Raw genomic sequence first — 14481 nt, 5'->3', positions numbered from 1 at the left:
AAGCCTTGTGAAGCTGCCCAGGTGGTGTGTAGGAAATTTTGGTAGAGAAAGAAGTGAGAAGACTTTGAGGCAGATTCTAGCTGGCAAGATATGACAAAAGTAAGATCTGGTTTTATTTATTTATTTTTTTATTTTTTGTTTTTTTCGCAGCTAGTTTGAAAGTTGGTTTCTGACAAGAGGAAAGAAAAGGCTGCAACAGTAAAGGAAGACTCAAAGTGTTAAAAGGACTCTCAAAATGTAGTATTGTGGCAGGTCGGGGTAAGTTACATTTTCTTCTGTTTTCTCTTTGGTTTTGGAACGCAGTGAAAATGCACTGTGGGGAGAGCTTTTCTGTTGTTTTTAAGAAATGAGAGAATACTCCAAGCTCCCTTCTAGGATGACTTCCTCCTGCGACTCTGCTCTGTTTTTGTGGGTGTTCTGCAGGGAGGCCCCTTTCTCCTAGAGCCCTGTCGTCATAGACCCAGAGGCCCTCAAATTCTGAGTGGCCGGGGTTTGGAGAGCCGCGTTCGGGTCGTAGAGGCAACAAGTCGTGGACTCTCTAGCCCCAGGCAAGCGCCGCATTGCGCCGCAGCTGAGCCTGTGGCTCGCCTGACTCAGGAATGAATTTTGCACGTGTAAACTACTTGCCTGTGGACGCGCACAGCTGTGACTCTGGGGTTTATCAAGGGAAAAAACTATTGCCTTAAATGGACGATTTGCAAAAACTCAGCCATTGGTTCTTGCCAAATGACTATTGATGCGGTTACCCTACCGGTTGGTGCGTGCGCACGTTTGTTTAACCCTAAAAATATTCCACTTCCGAGTTGCTCAAGTTGACATCCACTAGAAATCATTTGTATTTTTTTTTTTGGGGGGGGGGGGGCTGGAAAATAACTAGGCATGATCTGTGGGCGATGGCTTAGATATATTGGTGGGGGAGGCATATTTCACTGGAAAGTGATGCTCTGTATTCGCTGAATGTAGGAAAGTGTCCCAAAGAAACGCGGCTCCCAGTGTGCGCGCGTACCACATTTCCACAAACGTCTGTTACAAATGCACTTTCCTGCCACTAACCTGCGGCTTTGAGATTCGATTCTGCTGTTTGAATAATATTATTCTTCTGCATGGCATGGATATTCAGACGCCAGCAAAGAGCGGTCCTTCATTTGAGTACCTGCAAGCATCTGTAGCAAACTACATTTCATTTATTATTATTAGCTTTCCGCTACCAGAAACGTGGAATAAACATGTGCTGCCCCAGAAGTTGGGCGGAGCTGATCCAGATGTTGGCAAACACGTCTTTACCAGTTGTATTTTTGAGGAAGCCCAGAGACATGGACCAAAGATCCGAAAAGAAATTGACAAGGGAACTGATCAGAGGCGATTTTGTTCATTAGCAGGAGCGACTCCTGCGCTGGGTCTGGCGGGGGCGAGCATGTAAAATGCAACTTTTGCCCCATTGGTTCTCTAGGTGAATTAGCACATACTGGGACTGAACAGTCCTTGACCTTTGCCTTTATGTTTGCGCAAATGTTTGCCTAAAACACAATCGGCCTTGACAAGAGAGCATGCTACCGTGTGACACTGCCTATTCACCAGATAGATGTTCCCTGCCACACACGACCCAGAGAAGCTTTTTAAATAGCTTAGGTATTTGCACAAACTGTATAAATTAATGTCGGATGATTGCTAGTTGCTGGTTAAATAGCAGAGAGATCATTTAGGTGAGGAATACATGTATCTCTCTGGCCTTTTTTTTTCTTACTAAAAAAGTCGGTAAGATAACTGATAGCAAAGGAAAGTTTATGTTTGTGGGAGTCAACAGGTTCTTGTTTGATCAAATGGCACATGAATGTAGTTTTCTCACAAATGGCTTTTCCACAAAGATGGGGAGTGGATGAAGGAAGAGGAGAGATGGAGAGTGGAGAAAGCTGTGAGAAACTAATAATTAGGATAACTGGTAATGGGGAGGTTTGGAATATGATTCTGGAGGATTTATTGTTCCTGAAGGAGCTATGGCCAGCCAACAGGCTCTCAGCTCTCCGGAAACCCGATGAAACTTGCGGGGGAAGTTATCCCGATTACTGAGCTTTATGGCTTTGAACACTTCCTCCAGTAAAACCAAATACTTTACAGGAGGAGAAAAGCACCTTTTAAAAATCTAAAATTGGTTTACGTCCTTTAAACCTCATACTATAGATTTGAAATTATTTAGAGAACTGGGCTGCCTTTCCCTGAACTTTGACATAGGAGCAAAATAACTTTCCTCGACTGTGGTTTCTAGCTGAGATCAGAATTTTCCACATTCCTTTCATTATCTGCAACAAGGTAAAACCTCACCAATTTCCATGGCTCAATTGTGTTGGCAGATAGGACTACCAAGACAGGGAGAGCAAATTAGGAAAAATGAGGATATTTTCAATTTCTTTAAGGGAGTGTCATTCCTTTGAAAGAGAGGAGTATTTACTTCTTTCAGTACAAGGGATGCAGTAGACCAGGGTGGCACCAACTCATGCCACAGCCTGGGAATGCAGATTTGAATATGTGAAAGTCACTGTGATTTCTCCAAACATTTGCAAGGTATTTTTCAGGTTTCCATGAACTGTGTTCAGGTGGAGAAGAGGGAGGGCCACCAGTTCTCCCTTGGAAGCCCTTTCTCTTGATTTCTGAGCAAAATTTGCCTTCTCTCTGTTGAGCTATGGAGATTTTCAGGGTAGAAGAAAGTTTGTTTAAAAGCCATGTTCCACATTGACTTTAGGTACAGCACAAAAGTAGTAGAAAGGTAAAAACAGCAATCTTAGAATGAAAAAAAAATATATTTAAGAACAAGCACCTAAAAGAAAATTAAGGGGACTCTCCATTTTTCAATAATCTCCATAATAATTTCTTAACTAACAGAAGTAATTTGTTAAGTTATTCTTATTTCTTGCTTAATTAACGTGATAAAGTATGAACTACTTCAAAACACTTCTTTAAGGCAGATGCAAAACATAAATGTCTGTGCATTTTGACTTTAGGTTCAGAAATATGGGCAACTAAATATACATAAAAAATCATATTTCAATTCTCAGGGGGTATTTGTCCATTTTATTAAGTGTATGTTCAACTATTTTTTCAAAGTTGTTTTATTTTAAAGTAAAATGGCTCTAAATTTTCTCTTCTCTCTGCTACTTACTGTATCCTACAGTTTTCAGAAAATTTAGGAATGAAAGACATAGAAATGCAAATATTAGTGTTCTATTCTGAGATATCCTATAGTGACATAGTGTAGGCAAGGCAGCAATATGTTTCTAGCCTTTTCTTCCCTGTACCTGGGGGTGTGATGGGTTAAGTTTATTCAGGGTAATGGGTAAATTGGGACCTAAAGTCTACAATCCATGATGATGAACACAAGGGACTTAGATTTAAATTTAATTGTTACAAAAATCAGCTTAGGAATTCAAGAAATTTCCAAATTTGCACAATTTGATACAGACACATTTTAAAAAAATCATTAGAAAAAAATCTGTCTATTATACAAAATGTGTCTCACATATATTCTAGTATCAAAAATTCAAGTACTTACTCCATTCATTGACTTATAGTAACTAAAATTGAAGATGAAATGTGGTTAATTCCATTTTTTTTTGCTGACAGACATCTATTAATAGAGTTTGTGCATATTATTGGCCACAGCTAAAAATATCATTAAATGTTTATATTATGAACTCTGTCAGTGGTTTTACCTAGAAGTATTCAAGAGAACATATAGTGATTTATTGATATCAATAAAGACACAGCACAATTGCCAGAAGTGTTCTTATTCAAACAAATAACACAATTTAAATGAGGAAGAAATGAGAAAAACATTTTTATGTTTTATAAAATATAAATATATTCATAATTGAAAAATTAAGGTAACTGATTTATTCTTATAAGATTTCAGTATGTGATAGTTGTCTACTGAAAATTGTTTGCATATAAAATTAATGTTTCTTAAAGGTAAAATGATTTGCACTTACAGGACACTGTAAAATTTGTTAGATGACTCTAGTACACATTAACTTCTATATAAATAATATTCTTACTGACTGGATTATAAAATGACACCTGCTATAGTCTGTGAAATTTTTACATTTTACTATGCAGTGAAATTAAAGTGAAGAAGTAAAGGCAGATTATAGGACTTGGAAGTACCTGAGAGAGCAGCCTAGACCCTCTTTGTATTCTATTTCTTCTCAGGTAGTTGTTTCCCCCTAATTTTTATAGATGAGGCTTGTATTGTTCTAAAAATCCTCAACAGTTATTTGCTATTTATTTAACTCCACTTTGTACGCAAAAATTTAGAGATGCTTTGGAGGCATGTGTTTTTAACTAGCAAGTACTGAACTTAATTTGGAATAGCCCAGATATTCCACTTCCAGGTCCTTTGTCTGTGCCTATGAGTAGGCAGGCCATGCTAGAGTCGGGGTTCAGAGAACAGTCATTCTCTGGTGGCTTTCTTGATACAGAGAAACACAGCTCTCATCCCCCATTTTGATTCACAACCTCTGACCAATAAATTGCGCTCTGATTTCCAATGCCTATTGCATCTACCACCACCTAGCCCAAATTACCTGCTTCTGGCAAAGAGAGTGCAGAAGCTGAGGCAGTATAGTTCAGGGACTGGATTCCAGAGGTGCATTTGGAAGAAGCTACACAAGTTTCGGCAAACAAGTGAGATTTATGATCTCGATGCTTAGAAATCTTTCCTATGGGCAGTCCTGGAAAATCTGGCATTTTGAGAAGTCTGGGCCCCCAGTTTAATCCTCTTTGGTGTAAAAACTGTGAATTCAGAGCTAAAGAAGGGGGAGGGAATATTGCAGCCTTTAGAGAAGGGTGCAGGGCCTGAAGAACTGAAAAGCTCCCACACTTCACTCTCACTTGACATTTCAGGGGCCCCTTAATTTAGTCACAGAAGTCGATGCCCACAGGGAGTGAGAATTTGGCAGGTACCAGGTGCTTCAGGAGGACTTGGGCTCATTCTCTGATTTAGCTACTGCTGTCTCGTGAGGGAACAAGGGGCCACAAGTATGGTTTTTTGTTGTTGTTGTTGTTATTGTTGGTTTTTTTTTGGTTTGGTTTGGTTTTAGCTCCTGACTCTCATTCATATATCAGATCCCCATTTCCTTTACCCTTCACTCCCTTTGTCAGTAGCTTGGAAGACCCGGAGACCTGTTGCTTTCTCCCACTCCACACTCCTCTCACCTTCCCCCACCCTCTTCTACTGCTTCACACCACCTCACCTTGTCATACTCCCTCAACCCTTCTTAAACCTCACCTTCTCACACTCATAGCCCCTCATATTCTCTTGTATCCATCTCAACCTCTTACCCCCTCCTACTACTCATCCTCCACTTCCACAGAATCCCCCCGAATCCCTCACATCTACTTCATCCCCTTCACTTCCCTCAGACCCTTTACCAGCTCCAGTCTCTTCATCTCCACACCCTACACTCCCACACATTTTCAGAGTCTCCAGACTCTCCTTGACCCCTCACAATTAGAACTTCACTCGCTCTTTCACATCAGTCACTTCCCCATGCCTTCATATCCCCCCACATGTCTCCAGGCATCCCTTCCCCCCAACTCTTACACCCACTATATTCACATCCTCTACACCTTCCACACATACTCCAGACTCAGATTCCTACTCCCAGTCAGGTACACAAGTCATCTCCTCCCCCGGCCTTTTCATGGGTGGGATCTCAATTCCTCGGTCTGTTTGTGTTAGAGAACCTTGCCTCGAGTGTCTTCCCCTCTGACTCCTCCTTCCAGAGCTTTCTTCCATACCAGAGTGTCACCATATCTGTCTCTGGTGTTCTCTTTGGAGAAGAGAACATGGCTATCTCCCTTTCACTTTTTTCACTCACCAAGGCTCGCAGTAACAGCAAACTGGGACTGGGAACCTAAAGAGTTGTTCCCTAGATCCAGTGCTGGGGTAGGTGCGGGTGGGAAGCCAGGGCCTCTCATTGGCTGTTCTGTTCTCAGCCCTTAGCTTCAGAGGGCTTGTCCTTGTTTCTCCTTCCAGATTTGTCTTCAGTGTTCAGGGATACAAACTCCTATGTTCAACATTTCTATTAGCAGTGTGAGTGGGTAGGAAGGATTCTTTAAACTAGAGATTCTCCAATTTGATCGAGGTTTAGAATCACCCAAAGTTTGTTTAAAAACAAACAAAATAAAGCACAAGTAGAAATTGCTTGGCCCCATTCCAACAGTTTATGTGAATTTACCTTTCTAATAAGTTCCCAAGTGATGCTGGGACCACATTTTGAGGCAATTTGAGCGATGTTCAGCAGGATGAAGTGATTCTATTTGTATAGTGAGAAGACACAGGGAGATCCACAGAACTCGGAGGTTCAAGAGGAGAATGACACTCAATGGATAGATAGGAACAGTTTCCTAAAAATGTCCTAAATGAGAAGGTACTTTGAAAGTATGGATTTATTCTACAAGGTTAGGGCTTTTTTCTGTGAGAGGAAGGGAGGAAGAAAGAAGACTGTACCCAGGACATCTCCTTTCCTAAGCTTTCGCTGACCATTTAAAATGAAGCTAAGATGTTTAGAATTTGTGGGGGACTGGGTCTTGAGTCACTGAAAGTGCTAGTCACTCTGTATAGGTTTATTATTTTTGAGCCTGGGGATTTGTGTGTGTGTGTGTGTGTGTGTGTGTGTGTAGGCTTGCTCTCTGCCTTTGCATTTAAATTTCATTCAAAATGGACGGCCCTACAGAATCACCTTTTCCAGCCTAGGTAGTGGTTGCTATGGTTACTTCCTGTTTCCTTTCCATGTACCTGTGATGAGACCTCACAGATATCTCCCTTCAGTTCTCCCTGAGGGCTAAAAGGTGGCCCAGAAACTTTCGGCCAGTTAACATTCTGCCTTATCAATTGTCTAGGGAGTAGTTTTCTAAATTTATTTGGAACTGCAAAGGTAAATAAATGAAGGAAAAAATACTTAAGAGAGAAAAGGTAAAGTTCTTCAAATTGGAACTTTCTTGTGTGTGTGCGTGTGGATATGTCTATGGTACATTTAACCAGTAAGAGAACACATACCATAAGCAGTCATGTTGCTAGACAAAAGTTTTCTTTGATTTTGTATTTGAATTTACTTAACAACATAAATTTTAAATACCAATTCTGGTCACCTGGGCCAAGAACATTTATGTATTTTTCTCCTAGCTGATTTTATCAACAGTTTTCAATCTCATTTTCTCAAGACTTTGAGGCCAAGGCAGAATTTTCTAGCCTTCCTTTGGAGATCAGGATCCAGGGATTAGAGTTCTGGGATCTTGGCAAGGGTTTATACTACTTTTTCCATGATGTTTGCAAATCCCTAACAACAATTCTGCATTCTAATTTTTTTCCTCCTTTCTTTTTGTATCACAAATAATTATGCTGTTCAAACATGGCTTAGAAAAAAACACAGTTACATTAACATGTTTCTTCTACAATTTTGTTTTAGAAATGACTAGACTTTTCTGTTAATTCATAGTTTTTTTCCTGGTTTGAAAAATAAAAATATTTAAAATTTATCTTGCTAAATGTCTATCATTTGTTAGCACACTTTGGTTCCTGTTCTTCAGCCTCTGAAGTATATGGACATTACTAAAATGTTCAGGGGATCATCAGCACACCAGTTCCTTGAGAAAATGTTGGGATAGGCTTTACGCTACACAATCCAGTTGGTCAGAATTTAAAGGTGTTCAAGTTGAGTCTGCTTTTCTTTCTCTTACTTTACAATCCCTTTTTGTATTTTGTATTTTATTTCAAATAGAAGCTTTTCCAAGGTTATTTTTAACATACAAAAGGTAGCTAAAAAAATTGGATACTAAACGTTGAATCCAAACTAAGTAAATTTTTGAAGTATGCAGTATCCACATTTCTCATTGACTTAAAATAAAAATGAATGTAATTCAAATCTACTTGTGATTTTTTTGTTTTTGTTTTTGTTTTTGCTGTTTAAATGGAACATTCAGTGTGGCAAAATGAATCTATAAATGTGTGATCTGTGTATTAGACCCAGACACACCCAGTTCAATAATGATTGATACTATTTTTAAGTAGCGGGCGCTGAACATATTATCTAAAGAAATGCTCTGAGCATCTGAAGGTTGAGGATCTTACAGTGATCTTAGTTCTGGGAAAATGACTCATGTATGTTTTGGCTCAGTGTTAGTCTTACTAGCAATAAGTTGTGGCAAATAAAATCTGACCATAATGATAATATTAATATTACTGTCCCTTTGGAAAAGAAAAACTGAATTCAGTATCTGTTTGCTTTGGCATTATTTTTTCCAGCCATCTAACTATCCTTTATAGTAAAGTGTGTCTGTTGTTTCTTGAGTTGTGTCTAGCCACTCCCTTCTCTCTGGATAAACCTCCTCTCGCGCCCCCTAGTGGAGGGTTTGGCAGTGCAGAAGCAACAACCACCAGCGGTTATTTATTGATCACCTGCTGTGCGCCAAGCACTGTGGAAGAAGCTGTAGCTTGTCCAGATCTGGGTGGGGTCTAATGCCACGCACGGGCTCTGTAAAATGATTTAAGATTGAGCAGATATTCTAGCTCTGGGTCCTTGTGGCTCCTCACCTGGGGGCCTCTTCAGAGCCCTCACTCACGTTGCACTTGGAGCCTGACTGGAGGCATTTCTGGCCATCAGAATCTCCTAGCTACAGTCAGTTTGGGATGGAGAGGTTTGCTGCTTCTTGGCGGGCCTGGTTATAATTTGTGTCCTCTTGTATGGAGCTGTCCAGTTTGACCTGTGGCTACAACCAATCTTGGATCAGCATTGTCAGACCTCGGTTCCACCACACTCTGTTTGAAGATCTCCATTTTGTGCAGTGGCAGTCACAACAAAACTCAACTTTCCTCTGTGACTTTGTTCTTTTGATTTTTAATAGATCAAAGACGTGGAGGGAGGAAGGAAAAGCGGGGCGGGGTGGGGGGAGAAGAGGAGGGGCAAGGATTGTTTTCGTGTCAAGATGCATCGCCCATTTGAGGCCACTAGCCCCATTAGAAGAGAAAAGTGCACGGAAAAGGGCGAGAAACCTGCACTTGGCTCGGCATTGTTTAGGGGATTCGAGCTGCGGCCGCCGTGGCCGCCGCCGTAGCCATACAGTACAGTCTCCATGGCAACGCAACCTGCTGCTGCCGCCGCCAAAGTTGAAGGCGCTTGAAAGGCTTGAAGAGACCAGAATCTCAACCCCTACTTTGGTTCCCCCGAGAACAACGGAGAGAAAATAAGGCAAGGAAAGAAAGGAGGAGGAAAGGAGGAAGGAGGGCGGAGGGAAGACAGGAAAAGGAGAAAAAGAGAAAAAGGGAGGGAGGAAATATTTGTATGAATGAGAGGGACTAAGAGAGAATATGAGAGAGAGGGAGGGAGAAGGCCAAGAGAAACCCCACCCCAGGCCCATGAATGCTGGCATTGTCCCTTCTTTTCTGAATCTGATTTACCATATCATAACCCCCAGGAAGAAGAAAACATCAATATCCCGAAGGAATGGAGATGTTTCTATGGGAAACCTAGGAATTTTAGTCCATAACAGATCTGGCGTAAAAAAATCAAAGAGATCAAAGGCAGAGCTCCCTGGAGTAGAGATGCGTCTCTGAATTAAAGATGGACGATGCAGACTACAAAGTGCTTTTTTCTTCTTTATTCAGTCCTCTGTTCCCATTTCAAGGGAGGCGCTGGTCTCGTCATATCTGAACTAGACAGTCATTGCGAACAATGTCATAAAGAGGATAAAAGAGGGAGTGGGGGGCACCAGGAGCTCAGCTTCCTCTGTCCTAGTTGGTTTTCCAACCACCTTCTCCAGCATTCTCAGCACAGGTGTTAGCCCAGCCCTACTCATAGAAGGAGCTTGTGGAAAAGCCCACCCCTACCTTCAAGTCTGTAGGGGCACCTAGGAAAAATTAGATTCTCTGAAATCAGGAGATGAGAAGTGGTGTTAGGTTGTTTTCTTGCCTTACCAAATTAAGCTTGGGACAAATATCAAAGGCTCTGTGTGGCAGTTCTGGGATGGGGAGGAGAGAGCAGGATCTTTAGGCCCAGATGTAGATGGAGTGGGGTACAGAGTGCCCTGGGTCAGGGTAATTCGGGGCAGCCCCAATAGCTGTCTTTGCAGATATGGGTTCCTGGCATCTCTTTCAAGAGGAGGCCCCAAAGAGGGAGACATTCCTGTTGGGAGTCCGTGGTCTAGTTGAGTAAGACATCTTTTTTCCAGACAGCCTTTCAATTTGCACATCTAAGAAGCAAATAAATCACTAAATGTTTTTTAGACACTGACAAGAAAGACTAGGTGACTTCTAGTTTGAGGGCAAAGCTTATTTTAAACAGTTGAACGTTTTATTGACCTTTGACTAGTACTGTGATTACCTAGTGATTTTAATTATTTTTAAACCGTCGAGTTGAGTTAGGGATCATGACGCCCGGGTGTCAGTAGAAGTGCACGGAAAGGAATAGACCAGCAGCAGCCCCAGATGAAGGTCTTCTCCACGTGCAAAAAGATAATTCTCTTGCCTGGCTCACAACGTGTTCGTGTCTGTTCCCGTAGGTGTCTGCGGGGCGGCTTGTGGGCCTGTTGTCCAGCTTCTTTCTGACCCTACTTATGGCTGGCAAATTAAAACAATAAATTTTCTAAAGCTGAAGCCTATCCGCTTCCTCTGTAAAGAAGAAAAGATAATCAGCGAGGTGGCCAGGACCTGCGTGTGGTGAGCCAATCCTCCAGAGGCCTAGGGTCTTTGCCCAGCGAGTCTCCCCTCAAATTTCCCTAAAGCCAGCGTAGCAGATGAATATTCGAAAAGTCAGTTAAGTTGTTTGCAAACACGCGCGGGCTAGCGCAGCGAACGGAGGACAGAAAGCCTGTTCTCAGGGTGGAATCAGCATATGTACTGGCCGCAAGCAGCCCTGGGGTCAGACCCAACACTAAGTAAACAGCGACGTGGCCGAGGGACTCCTTTGTAGTGGCCGCAGCTGTCCGGTCATCTATTGTGCAGCCAGGGCTGGGGTCTGGGGCGCTGCCCTGGCGCCAACTCTGTGCACAAAAACATACCGGGGAGGGCTACACGCATGGCCGCCCCCAGGCCTCCAAACCTTCTCTTTCTGTCTCCCCTTCAGCATCCTGCACCATGCAGACAACTTTTCTCCTTAAGTAAAAAAGCACCGGTGTAAAAACTCCAGCACCTGGTGGGAGGAGGAGAAAGGGAAAAGACCTTCCTTCCCAATGGAGGTGGAAAGAACAGAAGCACAAGACAAAATAACAGAAGGGTTGGAAATCGAAATAAAACTGATAGCAAGAATGATATTGAATGATCTTGTTAACCAGATTTTTTTTTTTGTCCCGAGTTGTATGTCTTGGAGAAGTTAGTGAGTGTGTCCGATGACAGAGGAGGAGGAACAGGGACGAGGCAATGCTTTTCCTGAGCCAAGGGGTTGGGGTGGCATAGTCTTGGGTCTTGATGGCTCACTCAGGGAGCCCTACAGAAATGCCCCCAAGGATTCAACCACCTGGGAGGTTCTTTACTTCCGGTATTTCTCCTAAGGATGAAACTTGCAATTCAAACACTCTCGTTGCTGGCTCTCTCGTCCCGTACCCGCCCTATCTCCACTCCCACATTCCCCTTCCAGCAAGGTTAGCGCACTGGAAGCAACGCGAAGGGGCGGTGTGGAAGGTGAGGCCCGAATTTTAGGCTACTTTTGTCTGATTCAGACTCTTTCAGAATGACCAGCAACTTCAACCTGTACGGCAGAGCCAGGACTCACTGGGCTGAAATGACTTTTGCATGCTGGAGTCCTGTGGATAAGCTGAAATTTACAGAGTAGCTAGCAGGCTATGGGGTGCCGGAGCGGCTTCTGAGATGAGACCTTTTACACCTTCCAGACCCTTCCTCACCCAAATACATGCTTCAGACTCTGTGGCTCCCACTTCTTAGGGGTTTTGGGGCACAATTCTCAGGACTATGGATAAAGGAGCCGAGTTGGAGACTTGGACCAGCGGCCTATGGCTGACCATTCAGGCCCTCATTGAACCCATAGTCAACAGGGCATTTCACATCCTCAGTGAGCCAAGCTGGAGGAGCTTCAATGCTCTGCCAAACATTGGAGAATGAAACCAGTCATTTGGCTTAGGTGGCTTCTCTCTGATTTACCTTATGAAATTTTAACTCCTAAATTTAGAAAGGTGGGAGGTAAAAATCATACCAAAAATTTAAAATGCTATCAGGGTGTTGCTGCTGAAAAAAAGTAAATCCACAGATCCCACCTGAATAAGAGACCTTGATTCTGACAAAGGTTTTAAAACTCAAGCTCCTGCCCCCCTGTGCAAAAATGCTCAAGAGGTTGAATTATTTTTATTTTTTTATTTTTATTTTTTAAATAACAGAATAGCCAGGGTGAAGTGAGGGCTAACATTTTGAGTAGCAGACGCCACTAAGTTCCTGCTGTTCAAGTGAGGGAGAAAGTTTTGAGGTCCCAATCCATAGAAACTTCAATTGTCAAAGCTTAATTAATGTGAAGAATGGATGATTTTCAAGCACTCTGACAGTGGTTCTAATTGCCTGCTTGCTCTTGTGTGTGATTTGCTGCAGGGAGTGGGCTGGACAACTGTGAACCAACTACCTACCAGTAAGTTTATTAAAAAGAAACTCTTGAATGACTGGGGGAGTCTCAGGTTTTGGCCAGCTGGGGAGGGAACTTGGCAAGAGCGTTATTCGAGTCAGAGACTGTAGAATCCCGTGGGCATGTTACCTGGGGACCAGGGTCCCCCAAACAATGTTGTGTAGAAGCTTTTCAGCAGCTCTTTCCAGAACATTTATCAGCAAGCTTTGGGGATCTGTCTCTCTATCTATCTGTCGATCGATCTACCTATCATCTATCTATCCATCCATCCATCCATCTACAGCTTGGTGAGACATTTGCCGAGGACAAATCCGATGGCAAATCGTTCCTTAGGCGGTGGTTCCTTAGGCGAAGAATTTAGACCACCGCCGCGGTCTATACCCGAGCCGCGCCTGGCGGAAAAGACTGGAATTGAAAGCCGCGCCAGGCAGCCCAGTCTCAAAATTTCAAACGCTGCCCTCGCCCTCTCTGGGTTGGAAGCGGGACTGCCCAGCTTGCTGAGTTCCCCTTTTAGTTGGAAGGGATGTGGGGAAATATTGGGTAACTTTCCATATCCGCAACAAATAAACAGGGTAATTAAATGACGCAAATGCTGGTGTTGGACTTAGCTGCTTCTATGATCATTAAAGGCAGCGACTTAAAAAAAATCAATTAAGCCTAATGATGGACCTTTACTTCTTGTGAATAGATGGCAAGTTAAACCAATTAGACACATTCATCAAATTCTTTCCACCAAGTTTCTATAGACATTAGGATATGTTCTCAACACAGCTCAGGAACTCGCACAATATTATCCGCCCAGCGCCGGGACAGGTGGGGAGCCACGTGGATCAGGGTTAAAGAAATGCAATCCCCCACGCCCCATCCCATCCTAGGAAGCCTATTGCTTCGGGGCAAGGCAGGTCCGTTCTTGAATCTTCCTAGTGCAGCACCGGTCCCCTTCCCATCCAACTTCTTTTCCAAAAAGTCGCTCAAAATTAACGAGTTTTCTGTTTTCTAAATCCCTCTGTGTGGTCAAGAATCCTGGATGTGGGAGTGTTTGGCAAAACCTAACTCTTCTTGGCGCAGAGTAGCACCTAGGAAAGGCTGGAATTAAGAACCCAGAGAACGCAAATCGAATAATAGGAAAATAATGTTAGTTCTCCCTTTGCATTTTCTTCAGAATCTTTTGCGGAGGCCAGAGTGTTTCCAAGGGACCCAGATCTGCGGGCTGGGGGTGGGCTAGGAGGAGGAGCCGCAGGGAGAGTCAAATATGCCGAACTCCCCAAACACCAAGCGTTACTAGCATTCTGGTATCACCAGGTCAAATGGCCTCAGTGCGAGATGATCTTCCCGAACGAATTTAAGACTTTTTTGAGTTGGAGTTCGGACTCAGCCTCGCCGGAGAGCGCAGAAGTTGAAATTCTGGGTCATTTTCCCGTGGCCTAAGCTGTCGCACTCTTCCTCTAAAATAGGAGTTTCATCTGTTGGCTTAGGGGCTATAGTTTGAACAAGAACTTACTTTCCATTGCTCTGGAAGTGACAGGTAGTGCTATAGCTTTTAAGGAAGAAAGAGATGAATGTATATGCTGGGTTCCCTGTGAGAAGCCACAGGCTTTTTAAACAACATGTGAAAGGGCATGAAATTCAGCATCCAAGCAGATCCTAAAATTTAATATTCATTGCCTAACATATTCCCATAACTATTATGTATCACCATATTTGGAGTACGCTGACATAATTTTCATTTTATTGTTATTTATTACAAGAGTACATAAAATGATGTATAAATATTTATTAGGTGGTAACGCTATTTATAAGAACATACAAATGTATGGCAATAAATATATCAGATATGTAATATTTATTTGATGATATGTCCTAGGCTAAA

At 42.7% G+C, this 14481-nt stretch overlaps 1 long non-coding RNA gene across 1 annotated transcript in view; it reads left to right on the top strand.

Annotated features, from left to right (window-relative positions):
- LOC123571888 (uncharacterized) overlaps positions 1-14481 on the top strand; it is a 338367-nt gene continuing 323886 nt past the window's right edge. Inside the window, exon 1 of the long non-coding RNA XR_006696187.3 lies at positions 1-258. This is a non-coding gene — a long non-coding RNA (uncharacterized lncRNA). The remainder of the gene's footprint in view (positions 259-14481) is intronic.

This window comes from Macaca fascicularis, chromosome 2 (genome assembly GCF_037993035.2).
Source record: "Macaca fascicularis isolate 582-1 chromosome 2, T2T-MFA8v1.1".
Classification (NCBI taxonomy): Eukaryota; Metazoa; Chordata; class Mammalia; order Primates; family Cercopithecidae; genus Macaca; species Macaca fascicularis.
The sequence above is the reverse complement of the archived record's forward strand: the minus strand, read 5'-3'. Positions and strand labels throughout refer to the sequence as shown.